Genomic DNA, 20,009 nt, shown 5'->3' with positions numbered 1-20,009 from the left:
TGTATAGAAGTGTTGTGGGTGCTCTGCAATATACTACAATTACAAGACCAGATGTGGCCTTTGCAGTCAACATGGCATGTCAGTGCATGCAATCTCCAACTGAAGATCATTGGACAGCAATTAAGCGCATTTTAAGATATCTTAAAGGTACATTGGGATATGGACTTCAGTTTAAACGCTCTGGTTCTCTGCAACTTCAAGCTTTTTCAGATACTGATTGGGCTGGTGACATTGCTGATAGACGATCAACTAGTGGAATGGCCATTTTTATGGGTCCTAATCTTATTTCCTGGTGTGCTAGAAAGCAGAAATGTGTGTCTCGCTCCAGTACAGAAGCTGAATACCTTGCTCTCGCTGATGCTATATCAGAGTTAACTTGGATTCAATCTCTCATGACAGAACTTGAGTGTCTTTCACCTCGACCTCCAGTTCTCTGGTGTGACAACATGGGTGCCACATATTTGACAACTAATCCTATATTTCACAATCGCATGAAACACATAGAGATTGTTTTTCATTATGTACGTGAACTGGTAGCAGCTAAAGCTCTTGAAGTCAGGTTTCTCTCTACTCAGGACCAAATTGCAGACATCTTTACGAAGGGTCTGTCTACAAATCGTTTTGCTTATCTTCGTTCCAAGCTCAGTGTCTCTGTTCCACCTTCGACACTGGACTTGCGGGGGGGTGTTAGAGAATGAGTGTAAGTGTGCAGTTTGAGTGTGTGTGAGTAGTAACCGGCAGGTGTTAGTCGTTAAAGTAGGTAATCAGTTACCAACTGTATTCACTGTCTTTAAATATCCGTTATTCTCTTTTTCTGAGTCTGTAATGAAAACACCTGAAGAACTATCAATAACACTTTCAGGGAGAATTGTCTAGCGACATTCTTCTCTTAATACTCTCGCTACAATTACCAGCTGCCTTCCAAAATATCAAGCATTATTTCTTCAAGGCTCAACTGCCACCACCACCATTAAGAAGCAACAACCAAGAAGCTTCCCTTCAATTGCAATTCAGAACCACTATACATACTGATAAATTTTGTTGTCTTCTCTGTCTTTCTTTCACCATTGAAACTAAACAAACAACAATATGGAGCTCTTTACTTCAGCAAAAGACCTCAAATTCTTGGATGCAAATCAAATCATCGGAGAAGCAATGAAAATCCCAGCCAAATCACCATCTCCACTGTTTTTGATTAGTACCATAACCCTCATTCTCCCACCTTCATTGATGCAGTTACTATTTAAAATTTCATTCTCCGACTTTTGCTTACCCGCTATCCCGAATCAATCCATGAGTTCTCCTACAACCTTTCCCTTTTCCTCATGTCTCTTCTCTCGACATCCGTTATTGTCTTCACGGTAGCTTCTCTTTATGCATCCAAGTCCGTTTCCTTAATCTCCACTCTCTTTGTGATTCCTCGCATATTTGAACATCTTCTGATCACCTTCTTATACGCCTTACTTCTCAAGGCCACGACCTACTACTTGATCATCTTCACTCCTATATATGTCTTTGATTCGTTAAATAATAATGAAGGAGCTCTGTGGTGGGGAGCGTTGGGTTTTCTTATCATATCTTGTATCCTATACTTTGTTGTTCATTTCTATGTTATGGCGTTATGGCATTTGGCCAGTGTAATATCTGTTGTTGAACCAAATGTTTATGGATTGGCAGCCATGAAGAAGAGTAAGAAACTCTTACAAGGGAGAATTAAAATTGCTATCGAACTAGCAAATTTATACTTCGCGGCTACATGGTTTATAGGAAAGGTGTTTGGGTATGTGATGCAGAGTCCTGACCATTTCATGGTTAAGCTTTTCTTGGGATTGACGTGTTTGTTCTTGTAGGTGTCCGTTAATCTCACGGCGCTACTAGTTCAGAGTGTATTCTTCTTTGCCTGTAAAGCTGACCACAATCAAGTGGTTGATAAGAAGGTTTTGAATGATCATCTTTGTGGGTATGATTTCCGTGATAAATCTGAAGCATCGAATGCTCCAAGTAGTGACAGTGTGGAGGTGCAGAGCTTGGTCAAAGGTCATGACAAAGTAGGTTATCAGCCTGTTGCACTGAATGCTACTACTGACGTCTGACTGTCATATGCAAGATGCAGATATCGATCAGTTGAAGATCATGAAGGACCTTAAGCCTCTTGTCTTAATTAATTAAATGTAATTTCTAATTTCCAGTAATGTAGTTTAGCTAGCAGACTTGCAGTTGCAAGATTTCTAAGATGTGGCAACTTTGCCTGTATGTTTCCCTGAGTCCAGAACATCAATGTATTCGAAACTGCAGTCAATTATTTAAGCTCACAACCATTGTTAAGCGACTTGTATGTCTAGGGGAAATTTAAGCAAATTGTATGTCTCTATAAGAAAACTGAGACGGTGATTTCTTAAATTTGCTGACAACATCTTCTAAACAACTTGTTGGTGGTGCTTGAAAAAAAATATGTGCGTTTATTTGCCGCATCAACCTACAAGGGTTGCTGCTCAAGTCGACCAATTCTAAGAAACTTGTATATGTCTGGGGGGAAATACTGAGGCATTGATTTTGCATTTAGGGATGCAAATCTGGTGACAACATTTTAATTTTTATGTGGTGCTTTAATGAAATAATAAACCTGGCGTCATTAGGGGCGACCCTGAAAGAATTAGGGGCGACTTTTGTATTCCCAATCCATAGACACGGTTATGGGATGTTCAAATTTCCGGAGAATACCTAAGTGCCCTTCAATAATCGGTACTTTAGTATAGAGTTTTTGTGTATCGATAGAATAATAACATATCATATCTACCGATTGTTAAAGTAGAAAACTCAATTTTTATCGGTTTTGCAAAAAAATGAATTTGGGGCAACCGTCTATAATCATATTACTACCGATTGTATAATTGCCGACACAACCTTTCGACGATGAAAACCACCCAAAACCTAACCTTTCATTTCATTTTCTTTTCTTTTCTTTTCAACTCTTCTTCTCCTCTTCTTCTTCCATTCTGATTGTGGAGAGTAAAAACCATATTCCCTTGTTCTCAAACTTCAATTCATCGTCGTCGTTCATCACCGAATCAAAAATATCGTCGATTCTTCTATAAAACGATGACTAAAACTAATGAACCCACGAGAGCTCGAGTATAATTGCTGCAAATGACGAAGAAGACGACGAACACGAAGAACATGAAGAAGATGAAGCCGCTCATGTAGGTGGTGGTGGTGATTCCGATAATCAAACTCTCCAGCAAATGACCCCAATTAGGTAAGTTTCTATCGTTTTATGTGTTTATGTTGCTTCAATTTGACGAATCCATGAAAATAAGATCTAGGGTTTTCGGTTTTTTCCCGGAATCGGAAGTTAGATCTTCATTTTATCTCCCGATTGTGACCATTTTCTAGGGTTTTCGGTTACATCGACCAGAATCGAGAATTATTTTTTATAGATTACTTCCGATTATACATAGTTGTTTGCCACTGAACCCTAAAATTGACATATTCAGTAGCTAGGGTATATGTTGCCTTACGATTTTAAGAGAGAATTAGAACATGTAGGGACACACAATTGGTACCTAGAATCGGAAGATACCGTATAGTATTTGTCTTTCAATTGTGTGTAATCGTAGGTTAGATGAATTCAACCCACTACCGATTATGTAAGTTGTAAAATTTGAAAATTTTGTGATTTTCGCAAAATCCAATTTTGGGGCTACGTTTTAATCGGAAGCCAAAGGCTATTCTTTTTACTTCCAGGTATGTGCAATCGGTGGATATGTTAGATTGTTTTGTTCCAATTATATATGTCTCATGAAATTACCAATTTCTGAACCAAAATTGGTGCATATTCGGGAGATAAAATTAGAATATGACTTTCGATTGTGTGTAATCGGAAGAAAAGTTGTTACCCTTGCTTCCGATTGTTCATAATTGGAGGTTTATGTTTTAATTATGACTTCTGATTATGTAGTTTGTAGTGTAATTCTTACGAACCAAAATCTTGTTGTATCATTTACTTTTGTTTTCCGAAATTATAATTGTTGTTATTATAATTTAAAGTAAATTACACAAACGTTAATTCCATATTACTTGATAGTGATCATATATAGTTTGGTTAAGTCCGAACATATTATTAAGTAATCACACTTTGATGTTGTATTGTCTCGATCTCGTATCAATAGACGATCACATAAAGTGTGAATACCGGTTTGTTGTATTGTCTCGACTTAGTCCATAGACAATCACTTTCGGTAAGAGGGCTTATAGGTGGAAAAGTTTAAGATTGTGGTATATTTGGGTACCCTCGTCTTTTCAAATTAGTTTTGGGAATTCCATGTAGATGAACAATCTCACGGAAGAAATGATTTGCGGTAGTCACGACGTCCGTAGCCTGCTTACACGGAATAAAGTGTGCCATCTTGGAAAACGGATTGACAACCACAAAAAATGAATCACAAGCTCTTTGAGTTCTTGGTAAACCTAGAACAAAGTCCATTGATATATCTTCCCAAGGAGCATCCGAAACTGGGAGAGGAATATATAACCCTGTATTTTATGCATGGCCCTTACTTCGTTGACAAGCCATGAAAAGACGAGGGTACCCAAATATACCTCAATCTAAAAATTTTCAACCTATAAGTCCTTTCTCCGAAAGTGATTGTCTATGGACTGAGTCGAGACAATACAACAAATCGGTTCACTTCGTGTGATCATATATGGATACGAGATCGAGACAATACGACAACAAGATAACTTGTGTGATTGACTATGGATACAAGATTGAGACAATGCAACAACGAAGTATTTTTACTTGATAAATGGTTCGGTCTTAACCAAACACAAATAGGATTACTATCAAGTAAATAGGAATTAACGTTTGCGTAATTTACTTTAAATTATAATAACAAGAATTATAATTGCGGAAAATAAAAATAAACGACACAATAAGATTTTGTTAACGAGGAAACCGCAAATGCAGAAAAACCCCGGGACCTTGTCCAGAATTTAATACTCTCAGGATTAAGCCGCTATAAAAAATCAAACCAACTTCGTATAGTTGAGACCAAGCAACTAAACCTATAGTTCACCTAGTTCTGTCTGTATTCCCACGCCTCCAACTTGTAATAAGTCACGTACTTGGAACAATTCCTTTGGTTCGTATTCCAAAAAGTAAAAGAACAACAAATCTGTTTGGTATCAACTCTTTTCAACCAAGTGATGTGAGTTCGACAAAGACTCTTCTGTTTATCTCAATAAACTCCTTCGTCAGGTTCTTAGATCTATTTTATTATCAACTACCTAAGTAATTGTTAAGATTTTGCAATCAATACTTTTAATCACAAAGAATTGTATTGATGCCGATTTACACAACTAATCAATCTAATCTACCACAAGGATAAACCGAATATAGTTGGATCCTCTTTTACCGAAACAAGTATTGTGTACACCAAAGATTATGAACCCAAATCAGAAATCTTCAAAGTCTTCTTTGTCTTCAAATCTTCTTAGATCTTCAATAAACACCTGCACACAATCAACTTGAATATTTTGTGATCAATCACGCACTGAACGGAGTCTGTTAACAATGGATTATCACAATACGTCTTTACTACAAACAGTCTAAAGTTCCCCGTCGAAACTTCGATCTAGTTTGAGTGAATCTTATATCAGAAGAGAAGATTCTCAAGCATAAACAAACTAGGTGCAATCAAAGTTCAACCATCGTTAGTCAATCAAATCAATCGAAAACAAAGGATAAACCGCAATTATCTAGTTTCCCACCAAAGGTACTAATAGAGCTTCTCAATCCCAAAGAAGTCTTTAAACTAAGCGGCCGTAAGAGATTTCGCCTAATTAGGTTACTCTCCTTTCCGAATAGGCGGCTTCACCAGTAGCAGCACAACTGAGATAGTTCTTGTTGTACGAGGATTAGTTTGCTCGAAATGCAAACTTTCATATTTATAAACCAAGAAAGTTTGGACACCAAGGAATTTCCAAAACCGAAAATATTCTCAAGATATGCAATATATTCCAGATTCGGTTTCCATAATTCCTGGAAATGCTTTGTCCAAAATAATGACCGAAAATCTCTTAGAAAATCTCCAACTAGTAAATGCACATTATTAACTTTCATTTTCCAAAAATAAAATTAAAAACATGTAGATGGGGAAAAACGGTTCGCTGGTTTTTCAGGGAATTGAAGAGACGAGCGTGCGAACGAGACTCCTCAACCGAGCAAACTGCTTAACCTCACACAGATGCACTGCAAAGGGAGTGCTTAGATTCGAGAGATCAATCTATAGGACTCCATCCTAAACCTAGTCAATGGCCATTCCAGTGTCAATTCGGTCACAAAGAGGGAGATGGGTTGATCTGTAGGAGGGAAGCTGAGAATTGTGTGGGATCAATGATGATCAAGGATTGTGGATATGTTGAAGGTTTCTGCAAGTTTTCTGTGAACTGATGAGTTCGAATAAGTTCTGGTAGATTGATGAATTCTTGAGAGTAATTGCTCGAGAAATTCTGTGTATACGAATGTTGTCTTATCAATCATGGATTTAGAGACTTATTTATATTGTCAGAATAGTAAACACCTTGATCCCTGTAAGTGTGACAGTTTCTTGAGTGAAAGAGTGGGGAGTTGGAAATCGTGGTGAAACCAGTTCCAGGTCGTGCGGAGACGTGGTTAACCATTCACCCACTAATTTTCTAACTCCTTCAACCGTTTTCACGACTTACTCACATTTATCATCATGGATGAATCCACGTGCCGTAGGCCGCTAGACCAAAACCCTAATTGATATCCCCTATGTGACGTGATTGATGTCTCATGATTTGTGAAGTCTGCAAGGAAGACGTGTATTTGTTTAGTCAGTCGTTGACTATTAGACAGTAAGTCTAAGTTTTGTTGAATCGAGCATGAGTGATCGAATGCTCAATGATTCATGGATTGAACATGTTAGACGTTCTTAGATATTGCTCGTTTGAGCAAATATTGTAAATTCGAGCAACTGACTGAATATTGATAGTTGGATCAATAGTTGATCAACTGAGCAAGTATTGCTCAGTTCGACGAATTACTGATAAGTTACTGAATATTGATAGTTGGATCAATATTCGAGCAACTGAGCAAGTATTGCTCAATTCGACGAATTACTGATAAATTACTGAATATTGATAGTTGGATCAATATTCGAGCAACTGATCAAGTATTGCTCAATTCGACGAATTACTGATAAGTTACTGAATATTGATAGTTGGATCAATATTCGAGCAACTGAGCAAGTATTGCTCAATTCGAAGAATTATTTATTGGTAACGTGACCCAATAAAATATTAATTGAAATACTGGTAGACTACCAAATAGTATATGATTAATCTAGATGTTGATTGCTGAATCAACATAAATTTATTAGTGTTTGAACTTGCTCAGAATGATGATTTATAGAGCGTTGGTTTGAAACCCTAATTTTTGATCAATTGTTCGTTAATTGATGAATTGCTGAAAATAGGTCATGAGTGAGGGAGGGACCGACCACATGGGATGATGGACGTCCATGTGGTGATTGATTGCTCGAGTGAGCGTTGCACCAGGATCCTTTGTTGACCGGTTGGTGAAAGAATGATGATTAAATGCCGGTTTCATCATTTATTGAAATAGTGCTCGATTGAGCATTAGGTGATAAAATCTAATTATGGAAAAGTGAGGGACCGAACAAGAGGGCATGAGACCGGCCCTTGGTGGTCGTGGGACCAGATGATGGTCGTTTGAGCAAATTCCAAGTCGGTTGGAAAGAGTTTGGACCCAATATGAACAATTGCGCAAATTAGGTCAAACGTGTGGGACCGACTCTTTGCAAGCCTTAGGGCCGGCCTTGGTTGGTCAAGGAGGCATGCCCGTGTCATCATAACGTCCATGTCTCAACCCTGAGAGTTTTGATATTTTCTGGTGTGCGATTGAGCAATATTATGCATTTTCAGAAGAGTTTGATCTTTGACTGAAATTCTTGATTTTGCTCGAATGAGCAAGTAGAACTTTGCTCCTTTGATTAGTATTTTGAGAATATTAAAATAATAATAATATTTTAATATTTTCGTGAATAGTCTAGTCGGTCATGTGACCATTTGACTTTTTGGCTTTTTCATGGTTTGAGCAATATTTGAGAAAATATGAAGAAACCATGATCTTTGCTCAATCGGAGGAGTTTCATGAGATGAGGGAAATAATAATTATGAAAGACTAGGGATTGTAAGGTGTGGGACCGGCCACGTCTAGGGCATGGCTGGCCGACCAGGTTGCCCGGTCCAGCAACACCTTTCCCTATTTTTATTATTTTTTAACGGTGAAAATATGGAGAAACCATGAGTTTAATTTGCTCAAACAAGGAAAGTTGCTAGAATGAAGGAGTTTTCATGAGTTCATGAAAATAATAATAATAATAAAATAAGGAAGAATGAAGGAAGAGGCATGGGGACCGGCCACAGTTAGGGCATGGTCGGTCGGCCGGTGGGCCCGGTCCCTGGGCGCTTCATTATTATTATTTTCTGTCTCCTGTTTTGTGTAGGATTCCTCATTTGTCCATATTTTCGAATGCTCGTTCGTGCATTTGGGTGCTTGTTCGTGCATCATTGTTGAGTACACTTGCACAATTTTATTGAGGCTTACTCGGTCGGTGATAGTCTAGATGCCCGGTTGTTGAGTATTTATTAATAATTTATGAAATTCAGTGGATAATGATTCATGAAACTGAGTAATAAAGGTAAGTGGTTATCTATTATGATCCTACGGATTCGACCATGAATTCAGAATAATAAAATGAGTATTACCATTCCATGGGATCGTGGATTCGACCATAGAATCATAGTAATAAAATGAGTGGTTATATTACCATCCCATGGGATCGTGGATTCGACCATATAATCGGAGTAGTAAAATTATCTATTACCATTCCATGAGATCAGCCGTGGATTCGATCATGAAATCAGAGTAATGACATAAAATAATTATCTACTACCATTCCATGGGATCGGTCGTGGATTCGACCATGGAATCGGAGTAATGAGATAAAATAGATTATCTGCTAGGAATTCAGTGGTGAATGTCACGGTATAATTAATCTATTGCAGAAGGGGATATTAGATAGTAAAGCGTCATACCCGTACTGAAAGGTGTATAGTCAGGGAACAACAAGTGTTGCCGATGTCCTGAAGGCGTTTTTCCCTCTCAACAGTTATGTATGGAGAACCGCCTGAATCTACACACGGTATCTCTACATAGTCAGGGAACAGTGAGTGTCACCGACGTCCTGAAGGCATTTTTCTCTCTCAACAAACAATTATGTATGGAGGACCGCCCAATCATTCTTCTATGTAAAGGTAGGTCTCTCTATGTAATCAGGGAACAACGAGTGTCTCCGACGTCCTGAAGGCATTTTGCCATATCAACAAACAATTATGTATGGAGGACCGCTCAATATTTCTTCTACATAGAGAGGCACGATGAAATGCGTAACATCGAACGCTCAGAAAGTGGGAGGCCTTTCTAGAAACATATTCATCATGGCTCTGAGAGGTACTCGATCAGAGATTGTGAAAACGATTCACGGATCGTAGAAACACGAATCGTCACATGCGTTCCTAAAGCCGGGCTAGAAACATGCATTATCATAATTTTACAATTTTAGCCCTTGCTGAAAATACACCATCAACATTAAGTCCCCTGCTTAGTGAGGGACAGTCATGTTCCGCAGTAAGCATTAGATAGTGATTTTCTAGTTAAACGAGATAAGCAGTCGAACTTAGTCGTACAAAGGCATTTCAGAATCCCCGGTTTGCTCCAACGGTGTCATGTACGAGCAAACCATATGTGAGGACCCTGACGTGTGATAGAGTGTCGTCTCGTGGTTACAGAGAAACGAGGGATTACTGATTTGGACGGTCAGACATTCAGTTTTGGTCGGTTTAGCGTTTACGGGCCCGAGCCCAAAAAAGAAATCCTTGTTTTAGGAACAAACGTTCATTCGTTCGTTAGTTTAAGAAACAAACAAAATAGACTTGAGTCTAATGATAAAAAATTTGTCTATGCGCTTTCACGGAAGCCAAAATTTTATTTTTAAATATGTGAGATTTCACAAAAGGGAATAAACTCTCGTTTCAAAGTTGGATGCTCGGACGAGAGAAAAAAGTTTTTTTTTAATAGACATGTGTCTGTTAGTAATAAATTTTTTGTCTATGAGCTTTCATGAAATTTTTTATTTTCGATATGTGAGATTTCATAATTTTTTTGAAAATATGCTCTCGTTTCAAAGACGGATGCTCGCGAGAGGGAGCAAAAATATATACATATATTTTCAAAGTTACGTGAGTTTCACGTTAAAATATATATGTTTTGTAAAATCCATATTTTGATTTTGAACAACTGTTGAAAGTAGACAATTATTCACGATGAAATAATGCTTGTATGTGAGTTTTCATAATTGTAGAATGGATGTCTGTCCAATTTTTGAAAAACCAGTGAATGTTCACACAGTGAAAATTTATGTGAAATCAAATTTTGATTTTCAGCAATTGCTAGAAGTAAACAATTTTTGATAAAATATTGATCTGATAGTATATGCACAAAAGCAATGAGTGTTCACTCAGTGGGAGTCGCTCACACGGTGAAAATTGTGTGAATTGTTCGATGATGGAAGTTTCGTGAATTGTTCACGGTTTTATGAAAATCACGTTATGGTTTTGAATAACGAATTTTGTTCACCTTTGCAAGTTTGAAGGAGCGAACAAATTCTCGAGATTATAATCACTACAGCTAGTGAAATTGTAAATAGGTAAGAGTTGGATGGTTACCAGTTTTGTTGCATGTTTGTTGTTGGTATATCCATGACTCCATGCCTTTAGCCTCAGATAATGGTGACTTCCAGTTACAACCACCCTTCTGGTTCTTCCGGGGAACGCTCCAGAAATATCAAGTCAAAGATGAAGACTTCTGCAGATATTCATGCCGAGGTGAATCAATCTTTCAGAGACGCTGGAAAGCTGATACATTATATGTCTCTCGATCATCATCTGGGATTCGTCCATGGTGGAATCAACACTTTCTTAGCTTTAGCGGATGCATAAGAGAAGCAGGGACGAGATGAGTTATTACTGAAAAGGAAAGCTGAAGATAAAGGCTTGCAGCTTATCAGCAAACCGCCGCCGGCTTCAGCAAATGAGACTAGCGGCTGAAGATGAAGTCCGATATCGCGCGGAAGTCATAGCTTCTTATTCAGATGTAGAAGAATGAAGAATTTCTTCAGAATTCGTCATCAGAAAATTCAGAAGTCAGGTCTTCATTGAAAATGTTGTAGAATCTTCGTCCGATGTTGGATTTTCGCGATTTATGCATGTTTTTTCATGCCCAGGAAATTTCCAAGCTTTCTCAAAGAAGATTTTTGGGTTTAGAGCATGTTTAGGGGCCTAAATAGGTGAAACGGTAAACTTCTAAGAGACTTCCAAAAAAATTTCAGCTGGCATGTAGTCCAATGTTTTGGCCACATATCTTTGCTCGTTTCTCCAATTGATGTGAACTATGGATTTGTAGATGACATCCATACAAAGAGAATGGTATATGACGCATCCCTAGATTCTTCACCAATTTCTCAAAGATCGCTGCTTTGTGCGGGACAGTGTAAAATCATCTCAGACGAGCTTGTTGTAAAACACTCATGTTGTGTCTTTATACCATTCGCTTGTGTCTTGAACGGTTGGTGAAGGATTTCAATGTCATTGATTCATTTGAGATCAGGACCCCTCGATTGATACATGAGCATGGTGCTTGCAGTGCCATCTTGTTTCTGTCAGCCGTAGAAACATCACTTCTGAAACCCTGGTCATGGGACCGTAACTGAGGTTGCTCTCAAGAGCGGATGATGTAATGACCATGGTTGCATTTACTGGTGGTAGCATTCCTTTTATGATGAATTATTAACACATGAGAGTCTGGTGCCATGGGTCTTGGACTGTGAAACTGATCATCATGATCAGTGGACCGTTAGTCCCTAGTATTTTGTTAATTCTCTCCTTTTCGTTTTCTCTTCTTCTGGCAAGACTTGGATAGAGGACCCAGGTAGAAAAATTGATGTAAAGACCTAGGTGAACTAAGTTGAAGGTACCTTGATGAATGACTTAGTGGAAATACCTGGTGGACACCGATCGACTGTGGAAGTTATGAATCCCATCTAAGAATTGCTGCTTGCATGTTGTATGCTCTGGAAGATGTAGGAACCTCATACGATGTCGGAATTTGATGCTTGACCCCAACTTTTGAAGCTAAGAGACTGAGTTATCTCATGAGACAAGAATAAATCAATTTGGAGTTGTAGAGGTCATCCAACGAAGCGTGCACATTTGTAATTTGTAATCCCGTACAAATTTTTCAGATTTCGTAGACCTGACGGTAAAGGCCATATCTTTCAGCTCGTATGTCCGATTGATGCGCCCTTTTGGTATGTTGTAGAAGAGACATAAAAAAACATATTTCGCTCGGGAAGAATTGTCCCATTTGAAAAATCGAGGGTCTAACAACACCACCCAATATTTCGCTTAGCAATCTGTATGGACAAACTCGAATATACTTTTAAGAGAATCAACACGACTCAATCAATTAAAAGTATATCAAAGAGTTTATATATCTCTCTTGATTTGATTTCCTCAAACAGAAACTGCGAGTACTAATCAAATATAAGGAATAACTTGGATGGTACCAAAGACCAATATCCAAGTGTCAATCAATATCAATCAACAACCGTTAGGTCGGATTCTCCAATTGATTGATCTAACGCACAACCTGTATTATTTCAATTATAAAGATAAAACAATATAATGCGGAAATTGAAATAACACATACACCAGAAATTTTGTTAACGAGGAAACCGCAAATGCATAAAAACCACGGGACCTAGTCCAGATTGAACACACACTGTATTAAGCCGCTACAGACACTAGCCTACTCCAAGCTAACTTCGTACTGGACTGTAGTTGAAACCCAATCATCCTCCCATTGATCTAAGGTACAGTTGTACTCCCTACGCCTCTGATCCCAGCAGGATACTGCGCACTTGATTCCCTTAGATGATCTCACCCACAACTAAGAGTTTCTACGACCCAAAATCGCAGGCTTTGACAATAAACCAATCTGTCTCACACAGACAAGTCTATCAAAGGATCAATATGTCTCCCACAGAAAAACCCTAAATTTTTTGTTCCGTGTTTTGATAATAATCAAGGTGAACAAGAACCAATTGATAATCCGGTATCATATTCCCGAAGAACAGCCTAGATTAATCAATCACCTCACAACAATCTTAATCGTATGGTAGCGAAACAAGATGTTGTGGAATCACAAACAATGAGACGAAGATGTTTGTGATTACTTTTTATATCTTGCCTATCGGAGATATCAAATCTCAAGCCAATCAATCTGATTGTACTCGTACGATAGAAGATGCAAGATCAGATCACACAACCACGATAAAGGTAGTATCGGTCTGGCTTCACAATCCCAATGAAGTCTTTAAGTCGTTAACCTGGTTTTAGAAGAAGAAAACCAAAGGTTAAAGGAGAACCGACTCTAGTACGCAAACTAGTATCAAACGTAAGGTGTGGGGATTAGTTTTGCACAATACTAGATGTCTCCTTTATATAGTCTTTCAAATTAGGGCTTTGCCTTGGTAGAAAAGCAATCAATATTCATCGTTAGATGAAAACCTGATTTAGATTCAAGCTAATATTTTTCAACCATTAGATCGAAAACTTAGCTTGTTATACAAAAATGAACTGCACGCTTCTAGGTTTGCTAACCGTACCCAAATGTGTACATTGTTGGTTCAACAATAGTTAACCAAAAGGTTAGCCATATGAGCATTTCATATCAACCATGTTCTTCTTCACCATAAATAGTTCAAATGACTCAAATGAACTAGTTAGAGAGTTGTTCAATTGCAAGGAAATCTTGTGTAACTACACAAGACACAATTGAAGCAAAGATGATTTTATTCACTTGAATCGGTTCATGAACTTTTATAGCCACGGTTTTCAAACTGCATTCCTTAGTCTTTTTAAAGTTTAAATTCAGAAATCATCTTCAGATATATAACCTTCTTAAGTTCGCACACTAGGTTCGCGGACTTAAGCAACTGGGCAGAGTTTACAAACTCCAGCAGAAAATATCGGCAAGAGACCTTCCGCCGGTTCGCGAACTGGGTTCGCGGACTGGTACTCACACAACTAGGTTGTCAACTCCAGCAGAAATTCTCGGGTTTGAGAACTTCGGCAGTTCGCGGACTGAGTTCGCGGACTTGGCACTTGCCATTCTTCCGGTTCTCTTGATCAACAAAGTTCGAAAACTTTGGTTCAAGGAATAGGACTTATACATAAATGTGTTTCCACAATAATGCTTATGTACGTCATTGGTTATGTAATCTAAACTTTCATTTCAATCATTGAAACATTCTTAGAGGACGTTATATAGTTGTTACACCATTTCTCGTCAAAGCAATTTTCAAGATAAGTTCAAGTCTTCACATACCTTTTAGTCGAGAAGTTCCACCGGTTCCTTGAGTAGTTCTTTTACTTGTATGATGAATCTCCATGAAGTCCTAGAGCTCAACTACACTTTCTATCCTAGTCCGAGACTTAGCTATAATAGACTAGAAATCAAGACTTATAGCTTTGATCACTAACATTGACAAACATGCTTGAGATAGAAACGCATGCGAGTTCGACCGAGCAATGCTCTAACACCATTACTCACCCATTGGTACGTTCTTCGAAACCCATGGCCTGAAGTGTATTGTACTCATTTGTATAGGTGATGAGAACATCTTGTAGAAGTCTTTGGCTTGTGCCCGCCAGTCGTGCAAGATTTGGGAAGACTTTCATGTGAACATATTTTAATGTCTACACATCTTGATATACGAATCATTAATGCTTGGAGAAGTTCGCTTCATCGAGCGATGCTTCAGAGAATGGTTAGTTGATGAAGCCCTGTCATGAGGATGTTGCTCCTGAGACCGTTGTTGATGTTGAGATCACGATTGAATTTTCTCCATACATTCTTGTTGATGCTGAGACCATGCAAAGATTTCCTCCAAATATCGTTGTTGATGCTGGTTCAAGGTTGCTCCAAAGAACGAAAAGGCTAGAACCATGATTTATGTGATCAGTGAAGAGAAGAAGTTCCTCATTCGTTCAAGGGATCGTGATGTAGAGAAGTCCCGTTGATGAAGTCTCACGGAATCACCTTAGGTTGCCCAGTGTATATTGAAGGATTTAGTGTCATTCATGTATGAATGATGTTATATATTAAGAAGTCTTATCATGGGATAGTGAAGACTTATCGATTGCAGTTTAGTTACACTTTGATTGCGCTGGTGTTGAATCAGTGTGTCATCGTCGAGATATTTATGTTGAAGCTAGATGCGTCATTATAAAAGGTGTACTCTTTGATTGGGAGTACAATTTGAAGGATTCTTAGATGCTTGAGCGTTGAAGCGTCATATCCCTTAAGCATCGAATGTCTTCGCTTTGATTGTCTCGAGTATCTTCTGTTGATTAAGCATCCTTTTCGTTGCGGTGGTATTCAACACTTGTGCAGTCATCAGAGCTTTCTGATTTTGTGGTACACATGGACACTCCTGCAAAGTTATGGAGAAGCGCCCAAAGTGTTCTTTGCCATGCTTGGACATTATCTCAGTAATGAACGTCTCAGTGCTCGATTCCGAGAAATGTCAGATTCAACCACTTAGTAAAATACTAATGCGGTGAAGCTACCATTCGTCTTGCAATAGCGGAGTTGCTAGAAGAATTGAGTCCTCATACTAGGATAGCATGTGAGGAAGTAAATGACATATACATGGAAGGAATGAGACTTTCCTGAGTGCGAAACCTCTTGATGAATGTCTATACATCTTTTGCAGGTTCTTGTTTCAACCTCGTCAAAGTTCGAACTTCCTCCAAGTGCTCTGATGATGGAACGTCCGCCAAATCTTCTGGATCAGAATTTTCTTCGTTGGAGAGATGTGCAACCAAAGGCGCTCTGTCAGTACCCATATTTTCAGCGTGGATCAACGCTCATCTGAGTAACATGTCATATCCTGGATCTTCCTGATTATGTGAAACTTGGTTTTTGTCCAGGTTGAACTTATGTTAACTTTGGGAGCGATGTAGCCATAAGTATTTCTGAGCATTCCTTCGAGGTCTCTGATTGATATGGGATCAAGAGTATCTTCTTGTCGAGTGATGCATGCGGCTCTGAAGGTTTTCAGTGGAATGATGTTGATGGTGGTGTCAGCATCGATCAAAATCCTTTCGAATTCATTTCCTCTGAGATGGACTGTGGTAAGCAGTCCCCAGTCGAACATCTCCTTATCTGTGGATGAAGGTTCAAGGAGTATTTTTGGGATAGAAAGACATCTGACACAATGTAATTCCGTGTTGTGAACATGTCCTTCCTTTATGCCTTAGATAGATAGAGCAATTTCACAGATATGCTCGATCAACGATTGAACTGCTTCTTTGACTAGGATTCTCCATTTTTCTTCAGTTGGCTCTCTATGATGAACAACAATTTGATTGCATCATCTTGAACCCATACTTCCAGTAAATCGATCACTTTTTCAGTGGGAAGAGGGAAGTTTAAGTCCCCGTTTGATCATTTCCCCGTTCGTTGATGCCGGGTCGAGGTTTGTGCAAGATTGGTTATCCTTTCTTTGCACTTTCGGAGGAGCTTGGGATGTTGGAGAAGCGTTCTTATGTGGCTGTGCTTCGGCTTTTCTCTTGCTCCCTTCAACAAAAACGTTTGCTGAAGGCTGGAGATGGTACTGATTTTTGACTAGGCGTCGGGTGCTTCGAGGTTCCCCGACCTTGCAGACTTTTCTCTTTTCAGTAAAGCAGGTGCAGTAGTCGCTGATCGTTTGGCTGCTTCATGAAGTTCTGAGAAAGTATGGAACCGAAGATTTTCCAGCAAGGCTCTGTAGACCGGGATCATTCCGTAGATGCACAAGTCCACCAGTTGTTGTTCAGTGATATTCGGGTCATGACAATCCAAATCTTGGACTCTGAACCTCTTCACATAGTCATTCGGATGTTCATTATTCTTCTGAGATATTTTTTCTAAGTCAGAGAGAGTAATCTGCTCTGAGAAGAAGAATTATTTCCTGTAGAAAGCTTTAACCATCTCTCCCTAACTAGCGATGCTCCCTGGTGCAATGTTTTTATACCATGTGTATGCTTGACTGGTCATAGATTTAGAGAGTTCTTTCAGATGGACGACATGGTTGTGTTCGTGCTCTCCTAGTGCCTCCAAGAATCGAGAAACGTGTTCTCGAGCGTTTCTTGTTCCGTTGTACAGTGTGAACGTTGGAGAAGAGTACCCTTTTGGGAGAGGGATCCTTTGTGTAGCAGCAGGATATGGAGGTTGATGACGATGGAAAGATGGTGTCTTGTCTTTTCTTCGATCCTCCATGAAGCGTTTCAGGTCCTCACGAGTGATGAAGCTTGCAGGTTCCTTTATTGGTGGGTTATTTGCAGCCTTGTGGACTTCATCATCATCTACTACATGGATTGGAGTGACTTCAGGATCATCAACCGAAGATGTTTCTTTAGCTTTTCCTTTCTCTTGAACTTTCTCTGACATCTTGTCAGTGAGAGTTTTGAGATAATTGCATAGATCTTTCTGTGTTGCAGCCATATCAATATGATTTTTGGCGAGAGTCTCTTGCACCTTCATAAGATCATCTATGATAGGCGGATTTTTTCTGATTTCTTAGAGAAAGTGGACGAACAGGGGATGGTTGCCAACGTTGGCTTGAGGGGGAGTGTTATCACCAGCACCGTTGTTGGAAGCAGGAATAGTTTCTGGAGTACCACCGTTGTTGCTAGGGCTAGCGTTGTTTGTGTTAGGATTTGTAACTGAGCCTGACCTAAGATCAACCATTTTGTGAAAGTTTGAGATTACAACCGAGAGACTAAGGAATAACTTTGAATAATTAAAGATAAGCGTTACTGCACATGTTCAAAGTATGTCGACATCCTTACTTTGTAAGTCCTCTTTCACACGTACAATCTTGAAACCGATTTGCCACACTTCCAAACAAGTTTAGAATTGGTTCATTTGACTTTCAAGAACTACGTGATTGATCAAGAACACTCAATCACCAATCATGTGTTTCGCGGTTCTACCAAAACAAGTTTCGGTTCTACCTCCATGTGAGTACTATGCATAGTCACACTAGCTTTCCGAAAATTCGGTTGACTAGGTACTAGGATCGGTTCCCCACATATATATGGTATCTAACTTGTACTTGTTGCACATGTCCATAGGATCGGTTCCCCTTTATGCTAAAAACTTGTTGCACCTCATACAAGGATCGATTCCCCTTTGTGATAGGTTGCACCTCTTACTAGGATCGGTTTCCCTTTACCCGGAGTCGGTCATACCAATAACACTAAATCGATCATACCATCTCATGTGATTACTTAAGATCGGTTTCACTAATAAAAGTCATACCAATACAAAAGTCAGGCCTTTGTGAATAGTTTTACCAAGAACATAAACAAGTCATGAGCGGTTATACTAATCACACATATTGGTAGTTCAAAAGATATGCAATGAATAACAATACCAATAATGCCTGGCGATTTCTCTTTCGATTCACAAAACAAGTTCATGAATTTACTTCCTTAAAATAAATATAAAACATTGTTTCCTAGGATGAAATATTCACCTTATACCCATACATAATCACAATAGCATTCAAACGATTATGTCGATGTCTTATCTACAAAGTTTAATGGTTAAGCAATAAACCTCGTATGTATTCCTTAATACTATGTCTAACTAAAGTATAATCATTTATGCTTCGCAGTTTTTTTTTCAATATGCACGACTTGAAAGATAGTTAGGGAATGAAACAGTTCAAGTCAAATATCACTAACCTCAAGTGGAAGGATGATGTTGTCATTGTAGCTCCTTACTTCTTCACTTCTTCGTAATACTTGTAATATCTCATATCCTAATACTTTCAAGCTAACCTTTACGAAGTTGACTCTAGTACATAATCAAGCAACTCTTAAATCAGTTTTGGCTCACTAAAATATGACAACCAAACTTGACATACCAACGATTGGTGAGTTCAACCGAGACAATCTCCCCCTTTGTCAATTTTAGTGACAAAACTCTTATATCATATGGATATACAAATTACAAGAATTCATTACACATACGCTTGATTCCCGAATTCAGCAACACAATAACCTGTATACATTCTGAAAAAGTGGGGGTATAACAACCACACCCAATATTTCGATTAGCAATCTGTATGGACTAACTCCAATATACTTTCTAGAGAATCAACTAGACATCCAGACTAAATGTAGAGAAAAGTATATTGAGGAGTTAATATCTCTCTCACTTGATTTGATATTTACTCAAGCAAATAGAAATCTGCGAGTCTTTATCAAATAAAAGGATAATAACTTTGGTGGTACCAAAGACCAATATCCAAGTGTCAATCAATTTAAATCAACAACCAAAGGTTGGATATTCTAATTGATTGATCTTAACACACGACCTGTGATATTTCAATTATATAACGAAATATAATGAGGAAAAGAAATAACACAGACACCAGAAATTTTGTTAACGTGGATACCGCAAATGCGTAAAAACCCCGGGACCTGGTCCAGATTGAACACCACACTGTATTAAGCCGCTACAGACACTAGCCTACTACAAACTAACTTCGGTATGGACTGTAGTTTAACCCTAATCAATCTCACGCTGATTAAAGGTACAATTGCGCTCCTTACGTCTCTGATCCCAGCAGGATACTACGCACTTGATTCCCTTAGCTGATCTCACCCACAACCAAGAGTTTCTACGACCCAAAGTCGAAGACTTTAATAAACAAATCTGTATCACACAGAAAAGGCTATGATAGGTAAATCTATCTCCCACAGATAGACCTAAGAGTTTTTGTTCC

Source organism: Papaver somniferum, unplaced genomic scaffold, assembly GCF_003573695.1.
Source record: "Papaver somniferum cultivar HN1 unplaced genomic scaffold, ASM357369v1 unplaced-scaffold_125, whole genome shotgun sequence".
Classification (NCBI taxonomy): Eukaryota; Viridiplantae; Streptophyta; class Magnoliopsida; order Ranunculales; family Papaveraceae; genus Papaver; species Papaver somniferum.
The sequence above is the reverse complement of the archived record's forward strand: the minus strand, read 5'-3'. Positions refer to the sequence as shown.